Source organism: Pseudorasbora parva, chromosome 24 (assembly GCF_024679245.1).
Source record: "Pseudorasbora parva isolate DD20220531a chromosome 24, ASM2467924v1, whole genome shotgun sequence".
Lineage (NCBI taxonomy): Eukaryota > Metazoa > Chordata > Actinopteri > Cypriniformes > Gobionidae > Pseudorasbora > Pseudorasbora parva.
In genome coordinates, this window is record NC_090195.1 from 32,115,720 (window position 1) to 32,139,115 (window position 23,396).

Consider the following 23,396-nt stretch of genomic DNA (forward strand, 5'->3'; position numbering starts at 1 on the left):
AAAGGGGTCCCGATGCCCTCCATGCCAAGTAATTAACAGATATAACAAACCTTTCAGAGAGCCAAACACCATGTGTAAATATGGAATAATACATTTTCTCACACCCTATTATACACTTTATATGTCAGGTGAGCAGACATATGAGCTGAATTAGAGACTGTAAAAGTGAGTGTCTCCAATATCATTAGTCTTTAAAAAATGTGTGGGTCTTGTCTCACCCATACAATGCTCCGCCCATGCTTGTTCTATTTCTGTAAATACCTAAACCTCTCATATATTAAATAAATAACCATGATAACAATATTCATAGAAATTCCACAGTTTATGCTGAGTTAAATTCAAACATTTAACTTACTGATAATATTAATTTCAATATTTACATATTAGAAGAGATTATATTTTTCAGCATTTTGTACATTTTAAATGCTTGTCTTCACTAATTTGTATGGCTTAATTTGTTGATATTTGATTTCAAATGTTTTGCTCTTTTTTTAATCAAACATGCGAGAGCTATTTGATTTCATTAAAAGAAAATTTTCGAAATGTAAAATAAATGTTTTTCATGAAAAATAGATCTGATGGTAAATTGTACTGCATGTAGCCATTTTAATTTAAGCATTTGACACTTGTGAATGGTATCTTCGCATGTTTCTTAGCAAAATACAAAATGCGCACTTTTATCATGCTTCATATGCTACAATAAACTTTTTGCATGGCATTTTAAAAATGTTACCTTACAGGAGCCTTTCACTTATACTCAATCTCACCGATATCACTAGCTCTCTGTATGTTGCACCACCCAGACAATACAGATTCTACTGGCCTGTCATTGTCAGGGCTGAATACACAGCCATGTCTGAGGTTAAAAAGCAGTTTTAGAAACATGTAAATTCAGCCAGGGAACCTGCTTCCATGGGATAATACAGTCACTACATTCAGTCGTTTCCTCAAAGCTTTAGTTGCTGACACACAGGCGATGAAATATCCCTCTACCAGAACATGCCTTTGAACTGTCAGTGTATTCCCTTCTCTTGTCAACTAGTGTCACTTTACCTCCCTGATATTTAATATTTTATTTATTTTCCAGTGACGGCTTTGCTTTCGCATTATATGACAAATGTTTGGGAACTCTAGAAGTGCTGGTGTGGTATAAAAGCTGCAGAATCTCATTTGATAGATGAATGGAGCCATTTTCCATTATAACAATGCTGTGGCCACTCAAATGACCTTTAAATGCTAGCTGGCCTGTATGCTAACTAGCCCAAGGTCGGCCATGCGTTGTGACTGTACTATAACAGCACGACAATGCCCACGGGTATGAACCCCATCCACAGATTTAGTGTGAGTGTGAACTAGTTGTGTTCCCGGCTTGGACGCTCAGAGACCAGTAAGGTTGAATGCACAACCGCGGCCGTAAAATAGAACGCAATGTTTCCATTAGCTTGTAACAAAGTTGGAGTCACTGGGCCAACCCTTTTCCATTTCTGCAGCAGATATCTGTGAAATGATGGTCTGAGGTCGACAAACTACGCTCCCATTAAAACAATAGAGGACATTTAGTGACACGGTAATATGTGAAATGCTAATTCAACGTGCTGCACTGCCGCTTCATAATGTGACCTAGAATTAATAATGAATTTTCATGTTTCCAGTCGGGAGGGACACTGTGAATTTATTAATACCAGGTATTATTATGATCAAAAAAACAAACATGAGAGTAAGGTCAATTGTGGGCCCTATACATGTTGCATACGCATACACACATACACACACACGTGCGCGCACACACAGAGAGAGAGAGAGAGAGAGAGAGAGAGAGAGAGAGAGAGAGAGAGAGAGAGAGAGAGAGAGAGAGAGAGAGAGAGAGAGAGAGAGAGAGAGAGAGAGAGAGAGAGAGAGAGAGAGAGAGAGAGAGAGAGAGAGAGAGAGAGAGAGAGAGAGAGAGAGAGAGAGAGAGAGAGAGAGAGAGAGAGAGAGAGAGAGAGAGAGAGAGAGAGAGAGAGAGAGAGAGAGAGAGAGAGAGAGAGAGAGAGAGAGAGAGAGAGAGAGAGAGAGAGAGAGAGAGAGAGAGAGAGAGAGAGAGAGAGAGAGATGCACACTGGTTTCTATGTTTGGGACTTTTCTTCAGATGTGATTTAAATATGTATAAACTGTATATTTTATTCCCCCTACACTAACCCTACCCCTAAACCTTCTCATCACAGAAAACATTCAGATTTTCAAAAGACTTTATAACATTTTTCTAACCTGTTTTTCCTTATAGGGACCATAAAAATGTCAAAGATGGTCCTGGTATTACTATCCTTCTGTTGCGGTTCCATGAATTTTTTTGCTAGGCTTGGTTGTGTCTTAAAATATATAAAGACATATTTTTTAAAATGGTGTATTTTTCCTATACTTGACCTTTTTTCCACACCGCTGTCTCCACTGTCCTTCGAAAGGCTCGTTTGCTTCCTGCCAGTGTTGCCAACTATTTTCCAAGGAAAGTAGCTAAAGCCTGCCCAAAAAGTCGCTAAATGTCGCTAGATGACGTCATGCGTCAATTAGCATATCTGTGACGTCATCACGCCGTCCTAACGTGTTTTCTCTCCTAATCCATGCTCATTTATTGTATTTTAAAATAATTTAATACAGCCGACTGTCCGATAAATGTTTTCATTTCCTATACCCTTTTGGCATACAATTGGAGTATGATGATATAGTGAATTACAAAAATTTCATATGTGTAAAATCTGAATTGAGAAACTGGATGAAATAAAGCTCTGTGATAGTGAGTAATATTAGCAATAAGCACAAGATAAGAATGGAACTCATCATAACTAATTTCTTTAAATATAAAACAAAAGAAGCAGATATCATTAAGTGAGAAATCCGTGGTAACCCTGTGCTCATGTATAGCTCGCTCATTCACGTCTGTCAACTGCTGTCTGTGTACGTTCACCGGCATGCATGCGTGCAGCTCCCCTCAGCCATTCACTGAACAGGGCAGACGCAGAGAGAGGTGTGTGTGACGGCAGAGGGGGAAAAAAAGACCTCGCGCTTGCAGGAAAGTACTAGCGACATTTGTAAACTAAAGTAGCTGTCGCTAGTCGCTTTTTAGAAAAAAAAAAGTCGCTAGAGGGGTCTGAAAAGCCACTAAATATAGCGACAAAGTCGCTAAGTTGGCAACACTGCTTCCTGCTTCTATGAAGCCTATCCCTCCGAAAAACGCAATGGTCTTCGATTGGTTAGATGGCCAAATGTAGTTTCCTGTATTTTTATTGGCTGAAGTGCCGAGCACAGGTTGTCATGGAAATGCCACGCCCCTTCCCATTACAGGCAGAAGTCACATCTGCGGAGACTAGCGAGGGTTTACGATGTCACCAACCCAGGAAGAAGCTCGTTGTAGTCCAAACCGGCCATTTTTGTAGGCGATTAACTGCCGTAACTTTAAAAGACAATATCTCCGTTTGCATTGAACTTCAGCGCTGTAACTTTACAGATACTGTTTATGCTCAAGCAGCGACATTACACACGAACTAAAGTTAAAAAAGTCAAATCGCATGCAACCACCCCCTCTGACACTATGAAGCTGCTTTGAAACAATCGGCCTTGTAAAAAGCACTAAATAAATGTGACTTGACTTGACTTCACCTGCGGGGACATTTGGTCCCTAAAATGTAGGGAATACCAGGTATACACACACCTACACGCACTACATTTCAGGTTTTTTTCCATTTCAAAACAATTCTGTTCTCTTAAACTTTTTATTCATTAAAGAAATAATTGTTTTTTGAGAACCAAATCAGCATATTAGAACGATATTATTTTTAGGATCATGTGACTGGAGTAATGATGCTATAAGTTCAGCTTTGCCTTCACTGAAATACATGGGAATGAATGCAGTTTCATGTAGACTTTAAGTCTTAATTATTCTCTCAAACAAAGCTTAATATTGAAAGTCCAGTTCAGTGCAGAGAGGCATCCCGGTTTACCTTCTCGGTGAGCGTACATGCCATCTGAACACAGATGTGCTCTGATTAAGAGGATGCAGAGGTTGACAGAGCTGCATTAGTGTGATGTATGTGCTGTTAGCGAGTGAGCTGCTAATTCCAAATTTAGCACCTGATTCGCACATGTAGTCACACCTGAGTGTGAGTGAAGATTTAGTGCTTGTGTCACTGATTTTGATGGCTTTTAGAAGTCATTTTTCGGAGTTCTGATTTATTTGTTTGGTATCCACTAATGAATTATGTTTCTAGGTCAGAAACAAGCTAAAAAGCTAAATTACTGTCATTTGTGCTAGACCCGGCAGTTTTTGCGCGTCTGCATGGTGGAAGCACGGCCGTTTCTCAGGAGGCCCGTCACAGAAACACCTGACACACAACTGTGACGGGAGAGATTTATCTTCATTTTAGGTGCGATGCACTCACCTCACATTAAACCTGGAGCAGCGGTGAGAAGAATATGATATCAATTACTACTGATATCTGATAAAAGCTTGCATAACAATCTGTTTGGATAACTGACACCACACAATAGCATCCCATGAAGGCGTTTGTGCCTTGTTGTTTAGAGGTTTTCTTGCTAGAAGCAATAGATATCGATGCATTGCACATAGCCAAATGAACATTGTCCAAAAAAAAGTATTACAGCTTAGTAAGTATTGCTAGTTAAATGCTAAACAGTAGCTGTTCTCTATATAATACTTTCTAAAAGCCGAGTGAGCTGTTTATATCTCTCGCTGTAATTCTAAAATGATGTTGCCCTAGGATTTGGCCTTAACTTAAGGCAGCAACACACACATTTAGTGGACAAAGCAAATCCAGAATGCATTGCAGTGAACACTGAAAAATAAAAAAATATTTATTTGTAATCTTTATTCAATATGTTTTAACATTTTCAGTCTCTGACATCAGACAACAAAGAAAAACCTTTCAGATTTTTTATTTGATTTGTGAATATCACTTTTCACTTGGAAGTACATCAGGTTTTAGAAGTGAAATAGGTTGTTAATGCTGTTATCTGGACACTATCTTCTTATTTTCCTGTGTGTTTTATTTTATAGTAAAATACTAGCAGCAGAGATACCAACAATATACGGTAATTCTACGGTATTAATACTTTTACAGTTTTACTGTAAAACTCTATGCAGTACATTTATGCAGACCCAATTTGGGTCATTTTGGAAACACAGCTCTTGGCCAAAAAAAGGAACTCCATAATGGGATGGAAATTAAAATCACACAGCAAATTACTACGATAAAAACACACGCAAAGGTAATAGACTAATAAAAAGGGGAATATTTATGTACGAGCAACTGCAACCAAAATGGACTGATTATACAGTTAAATTAGGTTTTAAAAGTTAAATAATCAATATTATTAGAATTTGATATCAAATTTGACCAGTTTTTTTTCTCTCCCGCCAACGAGCACCAGACGACCAAAACCATCAGGCTGAGTGCCACCAAGAAACAGTCTGAAAGCCAGTAATAAACCCTGGAAGTTGGGAATAAATTATGTATTACAGTGAGTCGACAGGATTTTACCCTCTCTGTTTAATGCGTTTATAATCACTCACTTATAAGCACTCTCATGCGACATTACGGCTTGTTCAGTTCTAGCTCATCAGTCACCGTCCGAGTGATTTGGATGTGAGAGAAAACACTTTGATACAAAAATCTCCCGTTTAAAAAACCCGCTCCTCGCTACAGTCAGTCTCAAAGTTCTTTCTTAAGGGATTCGAAGTGGCAAAAGTGCCATGAACACGGGCAAGTTCGTTTCAGGCACCTCTTCCTCAGATTTTAGTTCTTCCCACTCAACACAGTTTTAAAAGAACGCGCTTCTTCTTTCGAACGTTCTCTCTCCTCTTAGTTTTATACAGTACATTTACAGTTTTAAAGGATTAGTTCATCCAGATTTTCTGAAGAGAGACGATTGCTTTATATGATGAACAGATTGAATTTAGAATGTAAACATTTATCAGCTCACAAATCAGTTGTGGTAAACCTAAGCTCAAGCATATTCGCTTGAACCTCATTGGTTCTCACACGTCATTCTCATGTTATGCAGCACGTTAGCAAGAACCAATGATTTATCGTGTTTAAAGTTCAAATGTGAATAAAGTTCTAAATTAAATCTGTTCATCATAGACTGTCAGAAAAAAAGGTACATTTCTATCACTGGGGCGGTACCCTAAGGTACAAAACCGAAAAGGTACTAATATATGTACCTTTAAGGTTCCACTATGTACCTTTAAGGTACAAAAGCACATTCTTAAAGTACTGATATGTACCTTTTAAGGTACTAATATGTACCATTTAGGGGTGAGTAAGGTACAAAGATGTACCTTTTCACTTTTGTACCTTAGGGTACCGCCCCAGTGACAGCAATGTACCTTTTTTTCTGAGAGTGTATAAAGCTAACAAGGCTCTTCAGAAATTTTGGACTAAACCAGACTCAAATCATTAGTTTTACGATATCTTTTATGATCTCTACAAACTTTTCGAAGCTTCAAAGTGGTAGTTGCGTAGCTGTCAATAAAGGAACAGAAAGATCTACGATTATATCAAAGATATCTTCATTTGTGTTCCAAAGATGAAAAAAAGTCTTACGGGTTTGGAATAACATGAAGTGAATAAATGATGACAGATTTTCAATTTTTAGGGGAACTAACCCTTTAATAGAAAACACTATTACTGTCACAAATTTTTTTGTAATAAAAGCGGCCCAATTAAGGTTGCTCAAAAGGTATCTATACCTATAGATGGTAGACGAGGCTTCTTTGCAGGTTTTATACGAAACCCCAGACTTCTCCTTAGACTGATTCCCTTAGGGTGTACTCACACTAGCCAGTTTGAACCGTGCCCGAGTGCGTTTGACTACCAAAGCGCGGTTCATTTGACTAGTGTGAGTGCTCCGAACCGTGCCCGGGCTCTGCTCGATTAGCCGGCCCTGGCCCGCTTGGAAGAGGTGAGCCAGAGCACGGATCAGTTGGACTCGGGCGCGGTTCACATGCAGTGTGAGCGCTAACCGTGCTGGAGTCCGTAATCAAAGCTGCAAAGTCCTTGCTGCACTTCAGCTGGTACCTTGCAAACCTCATAATACGAGCAGCACGATTACGTGAACATTTTCGCGCCACTAAGGCGACACATCTGTTTAACAACAGGCTGTGAGAGGGCTGTGGACCACCGTGGACCAAACGACACAAAATTATCCACAAAGAAAACAGAGGGATGGACATTGTGTTCAGACTCAGAGAGCACCGCTCTTCCTGTTTATTCCGAAACCGTCGCACCATAATGACGTAAGTGTGCTCCGGCACGAATGCTGAAACCCTATGTGAGTGCAGGCCAGAGGGGGAGGGGGGAAGGGGGACAATCGTACTTGGGCCCGGTTCATGGCAACCGTGCCTAGTGTGAGTACATCCTTAGTGTAACCAGGTGTTTTCCTCTACCCTGTCCAAGCTGGTATTTATCCAAATGAATGCTGTTTAGTCAGTCAGACCTCCTCTGAGGCCCTGAGGTTGAATCAGGTCAGCGGTGTCTTGTGAAGGCCCCTCTCTCCCTCCCTCTCCGCTGTCCTCTATGCCTTTCCAGGTCACCGTCGCACAGTGTGATCATGGCAGTGTCAGCAAGCCGCCCGCCCATTACAGACACCAGAATGAAGCTCTGACATTGACACTGTTGTTCTTCCTGAAGGGGCTGGTTTGGCAAGAGATAGCTGTGTGTGTGTGTGTGTGTGTGTGTGTGTACTTGTTTATATTACATTGTGGGGACCAAATGTCCCTACAGTGTAATATAAACCTGAGATCACCTACATTGTGGGCACCAGCCATCAGTCCCCACAATGTAAAATGATTTATAAACATACTAAATCAAGTTTTTTTTGAAAATGTATAAATGCAGAATGTTTCCTGTGATGGGCAGGTTTAGGAGCAGAGGCAGTAGGGGATAAAATCCATTACGCCTATGGAAAGTCCTCAAAATTGACAAAAACCTAACCTGTGTGTGTGTCAAGACTATTATAATGCTGCACCTTTTTGGCGAGCCTTGGTGTGCAAGCTGATGCGATTTACTGTTTATGTGTGTGTATTCTAGAATATATAACTGAATAAACTAGTTTCATAGATGTATTTGCTGTTTCTGCTGTCTGAGAAAATTATGAAACTTTACTGTATATACTCACTTATTTCGTGCCAAACCTGTCAAAATTGTTATCTTATATAGTGTTACAAAAGAAGTCATACCTTCTTTTGTAACACTATATAAGATAATTTTGAAAAATGTGTCCATTTCTCCGACATCTTGCATAGTCTTGTAATGCGGAGATTGAAGGAAAAATTGCAAATGCATAAATTTTCAATGTTATGTTCATACTATCAAAGTTGCCTGGCGCTCGCTCTAAACAATGAGTATTAGTCTGAATGTGGTTCGGATCGATGCAGTAAAATGCCTTGACTTTTATAATAATGTTAGTATAGCCTATTCTTGTTTTTCCACTCATAATGGAATCGTAAAAAAAGGAATAGTACAGATGTGAGCGGTCCAGTATTTCACACCTCCCTGTTGTGCCTTCTCCCAGCCTGGTTTGATTCTCGAGCGTGTGGGGCTTGTCGACACATGGCTGTGAGGATTTGCTTGCTGAGGCTGGAAGTCATGCTAGATTAATTAAGAAGGAGCCTGCTGACTTTCAAGTGGCACTGGCGAAATTAACCTCACATCTCAGCCCCAAATTCTGTGTTATTCCAGCTCTGATTACGACTCTTATTGCTTCGGCTCAAATGAGCCTTACAAGCCAGCACACAGTTGGAGGCGGCCAATTCCTCAAATCAGAGCGCTGGAGATGAGGAGACCTTTTTCAAAACCCCATCAGATTAGAGTGGGTAATCATAACACAACAAAGACATGTCGATATTTTCAGTCATTTGTGGAACTGCTGAAGGAGGCAGGTGTTGCGTTGAATCGCTGATTTCTTATTCAAAATGTTTAAAATGTGCAACTAAATAATGTATTTATTGAGTTTTACATGTTTACAAATCATACAATTGTTTCTTATACTTTTTAAGACTTTCACATATTTAATTAAAGGCATGCATTTAATGGATTTCTCACTTCACAGCCATAAAAATAACATTTAGGTATTAAATCTTAGGTTAACTGAATGTTGATATGCTGATAAAACTCCAAAAAAAAAAAAAAAATCTCTTAGTGGCAAGAATCCTTAGTGTGTAACATGTCTTTGATCAGTTGTGCTATGACCATGAAACATGAAATTTACCATTTTTATGGAGGTTGATATAAAAAGAAAATCCCAAATACGTGCAATGCCATTTCTAAGGACCAAAATATCATAGACACTTGTGAGTGAACTCTTCATTGTGACTTGGGCCAGTAAGCAACCACCCAGAACACCCTAACCGCATAGCAATGCCCTGGCATTATTGTGGCACAGAGCAACCTTTCACTCAAATATACAAATCTACTTTTAAGTTTTATTCATGAAACTTTTGTGAAGTTTACAGTCTTTCTCTTTGTTTTTAGATTCCTCTGTTCATAGATGTCACCCTGCATTATAGTCATGGCTGCACCTCCCTTTGGGACAATGGTTTATTGTCAGGATTAGACAAGTAGATGTGGGACAGGATTCTGCAGTAGACAGTTACTGCCTCTGCATCTGTGGTGTTAGCTGTCCAAAGGTATTGCTCACCCCCTGAATGTAAACACAGCACAAATAAGCTGTAAAAAGTTTCTGTAAATGTTATGACCAGGGCTAGTTGTCGGAAAGTCGAAGACATTGCCCACTATTTAAAAAAAATGTATATATGTATAATGTTATATATATATATATATATATATATATATATATATATATATATATATATATATATATATATATATATATATATATATATATATATATATATATATATATATATATATATATATATATATATATATATATTTTTTTTTTTTTATTCTAATTTTTCCATTCTATTTTTGTTTATACAACAGTTTGCCCCTTTTACTGGTTCAAGAACCAGTGCGTCCTTGAACTTTTAATACCCCGAACATTACCTTCCAAGTGTCATTTTGTATTAGATCTCCCTTAACATATACACAGCACTTGACGTATATACTCGCACGCACACTCATACGCGCATATTTCCCTTGTGTCCCTCACACAGCCCTCCAGGTCTTTCTGTTGTTGTTTTCCTAGCACTAGCCCAATGCCTCTCCTGCAAGCACTCTCTGACCTTCAGTACCAGCGTCCAACCTCCATCACTGTCTCATGTCAAGTCCACCCACCCCAGGGTTGCCTACACACACACACACACACACACACACACACACACACACACACACATACACACACACACACACACACACACACACTAAGATCACACTTTTCAAGAACTCATGCCAGGTCCCAGCAAGACTCACTAGTTTTCCCAGTTTTTGTATTCTGTAGATGGACGCATACCAAATCAAAAAAAATACTAGAATATGTTGCATTTTGGACTCAATGTGTTCCCAGGGTTCTTGAGTAACTCAATAAGCAAGATTCCTTGATCAACAGGCTTCACTAGATATATTAATCCCTGTCTGAGCTGCTCTTTTCAGCAGGAACACTCTCATCCACAGTAGAGGACTAGCATGTTTAGATGATGTTGATGATGACATTGCACCAAAGCCTCAAGAATTTGAACCCATGACTTCGAAAGAAAGAACACAGGGCACTTTATGAATATAGTCTGAGGTGGGACAGACTACTATTTTTAGTAGTTGTCTAATATTATACCAAAACAAGTTTCCTTATCTTGTTGCTTAACTTAGGATAAAGTAGGGGCAGTTTTAGGCCCATTTTATTTCTCTGCCTGTCATCTCAGCCCCCTTAAAACTATAATCGCCTATCTGAAGGATCGGGCCATTCTGCTTTCTCCAGAAAATGTATAATTTACACGTTTTTCCGTCTCGTCAGTTAAAAGTGATTTTAAATGTTCAAGCGTAAAATGCCATGAAAGAGAACTAATGCTGTACTGGTATCTGTGCACAAACACACCTGAAGCAGGCACACAGAAAGCTGCCTTATGACAGCACATGCAAACTGACTCCTCTTATCTGATCTAAATTAAAAAAAAGTCCTTCGTTTTCAGCACTACAGTTTCTTTGTGCAAAACCAAACAAAAATAATGACTTTATTCAACAATTTTTACATATGTGTTGGTCTCCTACACTTTTGACTTAGTAAATACAGTGCAGCACTTCTGAGGGTCAGAGCTACACCACAATGCCAGCTTACAATTGGCCGAAGCTGTCCACGTGAGCACCACAATATATATATATAATATCCCAACCCTGTTCTGTGAGGTACACATTTATTAACTCTTCATAATCAAACACACCTGATTCAATTCAGTAGCTTATTAGTAGAGAGTCCAGGATCTGTATTGATTGAGTTAGATGAGGGAGACATCCAACTATTAGTGTGTCTTCAGGTACAAGGTAAAAAAAAAAAAAAAAAACCTGATCTAGAATATCATGTGTGAGGCACAAGGGCCCACTGCTACACAGAAACTCAGCCTACTTTTTCTGCTCTTCATCTCTGTTAACCAAACATGCTTGTGTTTTTACCAGATACTAATAAGCCAGTGTTTTTCTCCAAGGCATTTCAGGAACCATGTCATGATATATCTTTCTAAAATAAGCTTTTTCTGTTGGTTATTGACATCGACATCTTTCTGGAAGTTTCAACAAGTCATAAAGTTCTGCCATTGTGTTATTTGGTGGATGTGACATGTTGAGGACATACCTATAGACCTAAGTCCTTGTTATTACCCAGAAACACTGCCCTTCTCTTTCTGTCCATCGGCCACATACTTTCACATATACACATCCTTTATGAGTAGAGGTTTATTCCTGTTGTAGACATTCTGTCACTCATACCAATGTTTCAAGGCTTATGAAGACATATCTCTGACAGACATTTGTTGCTGAATTATGGCTCCCGAAAACTTCACCGGGAGCAACACAATAATAATTGTGATGGTGGGAAGGGAAGATGGTACAACGGGTATGAAACAATAAGTCTGCTGAATGTCTGCTTGATGTAATTAATCAAAGACATTACCCAGTGTGCACTGCTTCCATTCACACTTATCTCTTCTACTGCTGATGAGGTCCCTTCTTGCTCTAGTACCACAAAGGCTTCGGGCTATTGTTTTGAGGGATGGGTGAGGCACATACCTGGTTTTGGCCATGACTGTTTATCGAAAAATTATCAACATTGGCCCAAAAAGGGTTATAATGCTGGCTTTGTTTCATCTGCCTTTCTAGCCATGATGTTCTACCTTCTAAGAAGGAACCAAGTCTTCCAAGATAGAGAGGATAGTATAGCTGCAAATATGTCATGATAGGGGGTATTGGGTTGACAGCCCCATGGAAGAAGCTCTGTTGTTAGTTTGATCTTTATGACTTGCTCCTCTACTACACTCTAAAAAAATGTACTAAAAAGTGGTTATTTGGCTTGTAATCATAGGGGAACCAGTTAAAGTGCTGTATAGCACCAAATCTTGGTGATTCAGTGGTTCTTCAACGGTTCTTCACCAGTTCTTTGGTACCCCTTTTCCACCAGAAAGAACTGGGTGCTAGTTCAGAGCCAGTGCTAGTGTTAGTTCTAAGTTGGGTCGGCCGATGAGCCTTTAAGAACCGGTTTGGCTTTTCAAAGGCTAGGGAGCCACCACAGAGCCAGGTCTTACGTCACTGTATACATCTCCTCTTTCTCAGCAACGCTAGCAAGGCAGCGTTAAGTACAAACACACCAGGTTTTTCGAGATGCATCGGTGCTGCACAGACCGATCTGCGTATGCCGATGCATCTCGAATAAGCCTTCCCTCAATCGCTCATGGTTTTATCGGCATCAAAACGCCACGAATCCAACTAATTTGCGTATCTCACTGTGATTTGTATAGACGGAGTCTCACGGAGATTGCAATAAGGCAGCTGTTAGCTTGATTAGCTACTATTTTTAAAAAAGGCGGTCATAAAATTGTGTTCATCTTGTTGGTCGTGGTAACTCCGCATCCAGCCCCTGACACAAGCGTTTCTTACTTCTAGCCCAGCAGTGTTTTGGTGCTACTTAAGAACCACTTTTTTCTGGTTCGGAGCTGGTGCTTTGGGTTTGGAAAGACAAAGAACCGATTTGAAACTAGGCTCTGAACTAGCACCAGCACTGCCTTGGTGGAAAAGTGGTACATAATGACTGAGGTGCTATATAGCACCGTTACCATATACAGAACCTGTTAAGCCCCTGTATGGTTCTTCAGCGGTTTTTCAGTGGTTCTTTGGGGTGGTACATGTGCTATATAGCACCACTGCCATACAAAAAAACCTTTCAAGCCCCTTTAAAGGTTCTTTACATGCCAAAGAACTTGTAATCGTTTAGCACCATTATTGAGAAATAAATACAATGGGATATGACACCTCTTATGGGTTCTACATGGTACCATTTGACAAAGATGCTGTAGAGCACCTTTAAAGATAAGGTGCTATTTGGCACCAAAAGTGTTTCCCCTAGGATTACAAGCCAAGAACCACTTTTAGTGCCAAATAGCACCAATTTTTTTTGTTTTTTTTGTTTTGTGTACTATTGGCTACTTAACTTGTAGAATTCAGTCAGGGTTTGCGTACAGGCCCAGTATTGGTCACAGTATATTTATTTATGTCATTGTATTGAACACATTGTGGAGCAGTCATACCTATCTCTTGTGATTATTGAGGACACTGCGTCTGAAGTCACATAGATTGGAATGGCACTGTTCTGTCAGGAACAAGATCACGACATATCTGAGGTGTAGTATAATAGGAAGTTAAAGAATGTCTTTGCGCTTCAGCTAGTGTGAATTCATTTTGCTTTTGTCTGGTGCCGGCCACTGCAACCATTGTTACGCTCTTCAGTGATGGAATTGGATTTTTTTTCTCCTTCTCTCTCGTGCTGGTAGGGAACCTCATATGTTGTGATGGGAAACTTAATTAGGAGAGACATTCACAAAAGCCACCAGATGAACTTACCCTTTTCTATTGTGTTTTTAGAATGTTATGATGTTAAAGGAGAACATTACATCTGCTTGCTCACATTGAGCATTGTTCTCAATTTAACCTTTGTCCTTTGGCACAACATGAACAAACTCTCACCTGAGGAGTTCATAAGGCCTTGAAAACTTTGCTCTGGTGGCTGTTCTTCTTGTTGCTTTTTGCTATGCTATCAGTCTTAATGTAAGATCTCATAGCAGGCTAATAACTTGTTCAGGGTCTAGTTCTTCGACCCAAAAAAAACAGCCCGCTCACAAATTGTTCACGCAGCAAATTCATTATCCTCTGATGTTTGCTGACAATGAATTTTAAATGGCTGCCTCTGCATGCCTTACCGCACAGAAAAGACACACATTTAGTGGTGTGTGTGTGTGTGTGTGTGTGTGTGTGTGTGTGTGTGTGTGTGTGTGTGTGTGTGTGTGTGTGTGTGTGTGTGTGAGTTTGCTCTGAAATGGCAATGTGGCCTTTACCTCCCAGGCTTACACACTCTTGATCGCACTTACAAATTTAACATGAGTTATTATGGCATTAGGCCAGGTACCAAAATGTAGAAAGGTCACATTTTTAATACCTTTTCCCTACACATGGTAATCAATTTTAGTCTAAGCCTGCTAAAGTTATGAAAATGTATATGTATCCTCTAACATGGTTAAACTACACAGTTCCTTTTCAATAACTTTGTCATTAGTTGTGACCTCCATAAACCGCAGCTCTGGAACTTCACAATCTCAGCGGAGACACGGGCACATGAGGTCAAACCCCAGAGCCCAGCCACATCCATCCATCTCTTCATTGTTGTAAATTAAAATGGAAATCGTGGTCCGTGTAGTACGCCGAACGGCACACAAACAAACACTTACTCGCCCACTCCAAATACCCAGGCAGCTTCTCTCAGAGCGACATGAACCCGAGCGTAATCCTTCTTCTTGGAGCCGAGGTAGCGTTAAACTAACTGGAATGAGTGCGGTGCGCTGGCTAAATGGAGGGAAACAGCCATTCACAATGTCCTCGTAAACGGCCTGTCTTGTAAACTGGAGGATTAAAGCGCATGAAATCCCCTTCCTCATACCCGCTGAGACAAAGCAGAGCCAGCCAAACCACTCAACTCTTGCCCTCAGCGACTGGATCACTCCCCCTTGCCCCAGGGTTCCACCCTTGGATGGCCACATCAGTCTCATAAATCTCCACAAAGCCACCCTGGCATGCATTATACAGTATGGACCTACTTAGAGATTTTCATTTTTCATGAGGAATGTTTGTGAAGCTTTACATGCGACTGGCCTCAGGCCTTCGCAGGCATCACAACAAACAGAGAACACTGTGGCAATTCATACCTATAATGCCTGTGTGTGCGCGTGCTTTAGCATTCCCCTCACTGACTCTAGTCAAGGCCTTTAATTCCCCAGGGACCCACAATCATATCTACAAATCGAAATCAGCATACGATAATACACTTTTAATAGCAATGTACAGACAATATAACTTGACATAACAGTGCATAATTTGAAAGCACATTACTGTAGTGTGCCCTGTAAATGTGGAACGTGAGGTGTTGTAGCCTGTAGGGGTTAGCGTGGCGCTAGCAGTCGTAACCAGCCTAATAGCGGAAAGTGAACTCATTAGAGGGCCGTCACCACAAGAGAGAGTCTATTACGGGGATGAGTGGAGTGCTGAAGTGCGGCTTCATTTCTATTCAGCACATGACCCGACACATGGGGGAAGTACTTTCCAAGGAGCACGGTCAAGCATGACTGGCGGAAGCGATTTCCTCCCTCACCACTCCCTGAATTTATCAGCCACAAGATTTTTTCCTCCTACCTTTTTTGCCTCTCGGCCTCTTTATTTCTTTTTTTTTTCTTCTACTTTTCCATATTTTTCTCGTGTCTTTGAGATGTCTTTGTATTTTTAATGTTTTGTTCTCTTTGATGTTTTGGTAAGATAATAAATGTATTCCTTTTTTTCTTTTCTATTCATTACGAGACTTTCTGATCAGGGGCGCTTTTCTCAAAAGCATCAGAAGTAGCTTAAATAGATCATAGTTAGTGCCAACCACCCAGAAACCCATGGTAATTGCATGGCCAATATTTCTGTGTAAAATGTAAAAAGCTAAATCTCCCAAATCACTGGTAGTGTAATGTAGGGTGGTCGATTAGCTTTCTTGATTTGCCTCTGAGAAAACAGTCTTCAACAACAGCCCAACACATTTATTTTGAAGAGTTAAAAAGTGAACCATTCTTTTAACGCCTTCATTAGCGTTTGATCCCTGTATCTCCTTGAATGCGAAACAATCCTTGACAACCTTATTATGATTAACATATAGAGTGCAGCCCTCGAGAACACAGTCCCTCTCTAATGCCACACAAAGCTTTAATCCGCCAGCAGTTCCCCAGTCAGAGCCCATTAAACTACTGTACTGAGCACCATGGGTAACTTCATCATAGTGGCAGCTGTACTAACCCCATTAAAGAAAGCTTTCTAATTAGCCCAGACTGCAATGGGTGCTGTCTTCAGGCATGTACTTACTAAGAGTGTGTAACGAACATCAGTGTGATAGTTTTGGATGGGGTTTGTCCTCAGTAATGAGTCCACAGCATTAGACTGGATGCATTATGCAGAAGTATAAATGTGCTGAAGTACATTTAGGAGTAAACACATCCATTTAATTTGAAGAATGATTTCAGAGAAGTTTAAGTCAACAATGTAAACAAATGCATTTTATAAGACTAAATCAGCATAAAAGGAAGACTGCTCTTTGTGTTGAATTTAGCATGCTTCACAGAAAAACTACTTTTGATTGATTGACATTCTGACAAGAAAATGGTCGCAGATCACTTTGTAATGGATATTGGAGACAAAATTGCACAAGTTGGCAGAAAATTGGGAGTTCTAGTCTAATTGGCTGGCACTAAGAGTTAAGGTGCAGAGTTTTTTTTTTTTTTTTTTTACCAATCTGTATGTTTGAGTCAGTAAGTAGCAAGTAAATTAGATAGCCATGAAGCAGTGCTGTATGTTCTACTTTGAGTTATTTTTGTGAAGAAAAAAAAAAGAAAAAAATCTGTATTTTTTTGTAGAATGTATGTATATACACATTGTACATTCTTTCAACTGTTGTTGATTTCAGATAAATCTACGCTCGTAATCAAACTGTGATTGATCACTTAATGCATGTCGATTCTCTTCATCTCTAAGTGGGTGATTTTTGATTATGATGTAAACCAGACTGATTGTCAGAAGTCTGGCTCCACTAGACGAAAAGATAAGTAAAATAGTATAGTGTTAATACTGCAAACTACACACTTGATTAATTAGAAGGATACTTAATTAAGTCATTAAAAATTAAATGACACTTGGTCTTCTTTATATCAGGTGACACTTATGGAAAGAAATGTTTTTTTTTTTTTTCATATATACTATGTTACACTAATGTAAATTTACGTAAGTTTCTTTTAGTTTTCAAGTTGGCATTACTTAAGGGTTCAACATGGGGAAAACGTGTCAAATTAAATTGGTCAAAAACAAACCATTTTCCAAAATACTGATGCAATGGTAGTGTCAGTTATTTTTTTGTTTAACCAAGGCAACATTTGTGGAAACTGATTGCCTTACATATCTGAAGTATACTTTACTGAAATTAAAAGATGTTAATATGAAGACATTCAAAAGAGTGTTGGGACAACATGGACCGTTTCACCATTATGGTGATCAGTGTTTGCTTCAGCTGGGCTCTTAACCCTTGACTCTGTTAGTTTTTCTCAGGCTGTTGTAATTCTTTGACTGTAGCACATTTGCTATGGCAAGGGAAGCTGGGGAAAATGTTGGGTATGACCTGTTAGTTATTTATTGATAAGGACATCATCATGTATCCTAATTCACAAGTCTCATATCAAGCTTTATCATTGATCATATAATTTGAATATTGCTCTACCAACCCTGCGATAATGTGGCATGAGATATAGAGAGTGATGTAGTGGCAATAATGCTTGTTCTCATTTGCGCATGTTTTTCTAAAATCAAGAATCAGCATATGAATCTCAACAATGGTTACATGCTTCATGCTGCAATGCATTCTGGGAGCTACAGGGAGTTGTATTCTATGATTGTGCCCAGAATGCATGCAGCATGACGCATGTCACCATTGTTGAGATTCATATGCTGATTCTTGATGTCTAAATGATACACACACACACACACACACACACACACACACACACACACACGTTGGTCTATGTGGTTTACGGGGACTCTCCATAGGCGTAATGACTTTTATACTGTATGAACCGTATTTTCTATCCCCTTACACTGCCCCTGCCCCTAAACCTACCCATCACAGGAAACATTCTGCATTTTTACTTTCTCAAAAAAACATCATTTAGTATGTTTTTAAGGCCATTTGAATTATGAGGACATTTGATATGTCCTCATAAACCACATTTATAGAGTAATACCAGTGTAATACCCATGTAGTTATACAAATTTGTGTCCTCATAAGCCACATAAACAGGCTCACACACACACACACACACACACACACACACACACACACACACACACACACACACACACACACACACACACACACACACACACACAATTACAAAACTAAACAGTACTCTCTTACCACAGTACCTCAGGGTTGGTAGGGCAATATTTAAAACCATTTAGTGACCAAACACACTTTTGATCAGTAATCCTTGCGACGTGATATTAGGCTACATGATGATGTCATCTAACTGACATGGCATAATCCAAATTTCCCTTGGTTTCTCTTGCAATAGCAAATTTGCCTTACAGTTACAGGGCTAGTGGCTTGGCAGTGACTGCTGAGCCGTCAGTGTCCACTGCCCTCTTCGCTTGTTTTGTCTGATAAGCTCGACAGATTATCGCCATGACTGCATGTGAAGTAGCAGGTGAGGAAACGTCAGTCTTCAGGAATTCACAGGCTGTTATCTGAGCTGTGGAAAGTTAGTGCTCACACCATCACACACATAATGAGGGTCCTGAGACGGGCTGCAGCACTTTCCATTTATCCCTCTCCTTTCTGTCTCTTCTGTCCACCTTGTCCTAAATTTTGCTCCTGGTACAATATAGGATGATAGTTAACAGGTCAAGGACCTAGTCCTTAAATGAAAAAGTTTAAGGTTTACAGGAACATTGACTTGATTCTTGGGCGCAGAGATATCAAGGCTCTCATCCTCATGTCCTCTGGCTTTTGAGCGAACACAATGTGTTGCGTGATATCTCTGCGCCCAAGTAGCAGTGCTTCGCCTGTGCTTCCCCATAATATAGTCCCAAGTCAATATCTGCCTAGGAAATCACCTAGTCTTAATCTGCATCGCTATTTGTACTCCTTGTGAATACGCAGTCCACAAGAAGTAATTAGGTGTTTTTTTTTTTTTTTTGATCACTCTTACTCAGGACATGCTAGCTGGCAACATAGGATTCCATTCATTATGCTAAGCTAAGCTAGCGGCGACCCTGTCAAACTAAAACAATGCATGCACTGAGACAAAAATGCATTTGCCCACATATCTAAACGTAGGAAAGATGTTGACTAAGCCCTATTTCTAAAACCGGTGGAGTGTTCCTTTAATCCTAAATAGGGATAACCTACAATATAACAATTATTACAAGCATCACTACTGATATTGCTAAATTTATGATTACATATTAAAATAAACACACAGACTATGCATTAATCCTATGTGTTTATTATGTGTCTAAATGGCTAGACTTTTTAGCTAGTAATCAACCACCTGACATCCTAGAAATTGTGTAGCCTACCTAAAACATCCAAGAAAAGCAACCATATAGAAATGCCCTGGCAATGTGGTCGACAGCCCTATCACTTGGCAAGCCACTCAAAGGTTCTTCAGAACACTGTTGTATTCTAGACAGTTTTATTCACAGAACAGTAAAGAGTGAACAGAAATTAAATGGGAGCAGGAAACAACAAAAGACTCCAATACGTGCCACTCATTTGAGCACAGCTCAATGTGTGCAAGCATCTGGCTTTGAGAGAAACTGGAAATTACTGAAATCATAATTTTGCAATCATAATAACCATTGTGCTGATTCCAGGTAGACGTCCAGGTACTTCCAGACAGACTGTCCCAACATGCAGTACACTTAAGATGAAATGTGTCTGTTAAATGCTAAACACAAAAACTTTCATTTCAAGCACTCTATTCCAGCTTTGAGCACTCTTCACGCTAGCTGGGTCATTCTGACACTGTACACTGTAGAGCTGGTAACAAATCATGCTAGTAGCAGTCTCTCTCCGCTCTCAGGTGGGTGTATTGGAGCGTCTCAACCGCACTCTCGCCCCATCTCCACCTTTCTATCCCCAGCTGTCCTGCAATGCTACAGTGACGATGATATGTATTCAACAAGATTGGACAGCTAGTGTGTGTGTACAGTGTTAGCTTATTGTAGAACAGAGATGAGGCTTGTTTATTTTAAATCAATTTGATTAATGTTTGGAGTACTTTTAACATTCTCTGCTTATTGGTAGAAAATCTGAGTGATCAGGTTTATATCATCGTGCAAGCTTCGTCTTGGGAAAGAAAGGCTTTTCAGAAGGAAGTTAAACAAGATATGCGTAACTGTACTGAGCACTAGCTCGGTTAGTCATGTGTCTGTGAGCTCCTTAATCTCCGCGCACCATAATCAAAAGCTTTTTATCACCATAGAACAAATTAGACAAGACTGTGAATTATGTTTGATAGCCATGCATTCACCTCCGAAAGTCCTTGGATTTTCATACCTTCATAACATGCTTTCAAACTTCAAGCCAGCAAAAACACTCCCCCACCCTCATCCCCTGCTCCCACACATCTCTTGCCATGTTTTTTTAATTAACTGCTACATAAAACTGTTAGCAATACGCAACCTCTGGTGCACTCTTGACCTTTTTTCTTGCATGCATGGGTGATTACATGGTTCTACAAATTGACAATAGTAAGAGTTTGTTGGACCTCTAAACCCACAGCTTGACCTCCAGGGCATTTATTAATGTTTCTGAGTCAGAGAAAGGGTGCGCTTGTCATAACAGTCATCATACTGAAATATTCATCCGATCCGTAAGCTTTAATGGACTTTACCATCTCCATCACCTTCTGTCACTCAGAGAATAGCTTGTTTCAACATGTCCGCTGGGAATCTAAGAACGTGTCAATGTGATCTCCCTTCACCTCCGAACTTTCTCCCCTAATGGATATATCCATTGCTATGCATTGGTTTCCAGCAGGACCATGAGAAGACACCTTTCATTGAGGTCAGCACTCTAGACTTCAGAGAAGCCTGTCAGGGGCAGTGAGGCGTTTATAGCCCTGTCTTTGAGTGACATCCGTGGCTAGCTGGGTTCAAAGAACATTGTATGTCTGACTAGAACTATCCAGATTCACCAGATGAGACCCTGTGTTGTCCTGGTGACAGGTCTCTCCCAAGAAGGGTCTGTATCTTAGACCTTTGGACATTACTGATGGTGTCACTGAAAGTCTGCCAAGTGACCCCATTTTCCTCATGCTTTGTTTCGGTCCACCTTTCCATTGGAAATGTGAAGCTGTGCTGATTGAATGCGAGCATTGGGTGCTTCTGCTGAGTGGCAACTTGACCCTATAGATGAAGGGTTGAGATGCCTTCCTTAGATAACAGCCTTGCACTCTTACAAATAAAGGATCCCATTAGAACTGGAAAGGGTTTAGCAGTTGAAATTTGTATTCTATAGATCTTTAAAAAACATCAAAATACAAGGTATAATCTAGATGTTTTACATATTCTTAACACATAGTCGCTGCCATGGTGTTGTGATGTTGTGGGTGTTTGCCAGGGCTCAAGCAGGGCCATCATGAGAGCATGACAAAAGGGAACATTGTCCCAGGCCCTGTGATGATAAAAGCCCCACTAAATCTTCTAATAAGTTTTTTTTCTTTTTTTTTTTCTTTTTTTAAACAGCATATGCTGGTTAGGTTATGTTTTGAAAAATGGCAGCTGGTTTGAGCTTGTTTGAGCTGGTTTAATCTGTTCCTTAGCTGGCCATGAGCTGGTTTAAGGTGGTTAAGTGCTGGTCCTAAGAAACGAGCTCCAGATCAGGATCTGCTTAAACCAGCTCATGACCAACTAAGGACCAGCATTAACGATCTCAAACCAGCTGCCATGCTTCAAAACATACCTAACCAGCATATGCTGTTTTTGTTGTTTTTTTTTGTTTCTCAACAGGGAAGTCCGCTATGGTGTTTCTTAAACATGTTTATGAAGGCATACAATCCAAAAACATTTTTGAACTTTTCATAATCAAGAAAACCTATATAACTCAGCTTGTTAGTGGAAGCTCCAAGACCTGATTTAGATCAAATAATGCCTGCTACAGACAATGTCAATTTTGCAAATGGAGCTTGAGGTAAATAGGTTTAGCGCCATGTCACATTGATTAATATGCAATTGCATGTTGCTTTTTTTGGGGCTAGTTAGTAGACGTAGGCCGTAGCAACAAACACATTTTGAGATGATCATGCAAAATTTCTGACACTATCAGAAAATGAATCCAGGCTATCTTTGGTCGCAAGACCATCTCTGAACCTCACTGTAATATGTAGGATGTATTATGAGCCACAACTACAGAAACATATTTGTCTGGTACAGCCCAAAATCGTACAATGTGTAAAGGCCATAAGGGAGACATCCAAAGTGTGTACTATATTGATGTGCCTCCAGGAAGAGGGATGGCAAACACTGCATTATGGTATTCTCTGCTCATTGTACAAAGGGTAGGTCTCAAATGTGCTGGGCACATGAAGTTTAGCTATGACACTAGGTGCAAGTCAAAAGAGTTAAGGATATTCTGGTCACTAGACAAGGCTCAGGTACCAGTTGCAGCAAGCTAAGTCATACCTGTAAAAGCTCTCAATGCCCGTGCTGTTTTTTACCAGGCTTTAGAATTGCTGACTGCAGCCCTGGGTATAATTACTGTATAAACAAAAGATCACTAAAGATTTTCTTCACTTAAGGGGTTTGTTGCAACTGGCTGCAGTTCTCTTCTTCAGCGTAAATCTATGCGTGTTTTTTTTTTTTTTTTTTTTTTTTTTTTTTCCGGTTCTTTGCTGTCTGCTAGGCAAAAACCATAAGCCTGATCGCTCAGAAAAGCAGTAGCTTCTGCCAAATAAGCTGAAAGATTGAGATATCATTCATGCACTAAAGTTTAATACTTATGGTTGCGGATTTGTTTAAATCCTTAACCCCAAGGATGAGTAATAGTGATAGTGCTGCTTGCTTTATAGCAAGCTCCAGGTGGTCATAGTCATGAGCAATCTTTTGTTTGACAGTAAA

General features: G+C 39.8%; 1 protein-coding gene across 1 annotated transcript in view; it reads left to right on the forward strand.

The window, feature by feature from the left end:
- Positions 1–23,396, forward strand: part of adarb2 (adenosine deaminase RNA specific B2 (inactive)) — a 258,599-nt gene that overhangs the window by 47,509 nt on the left and 187,694 nt on the right. The window lies entirely within an intron of this gene.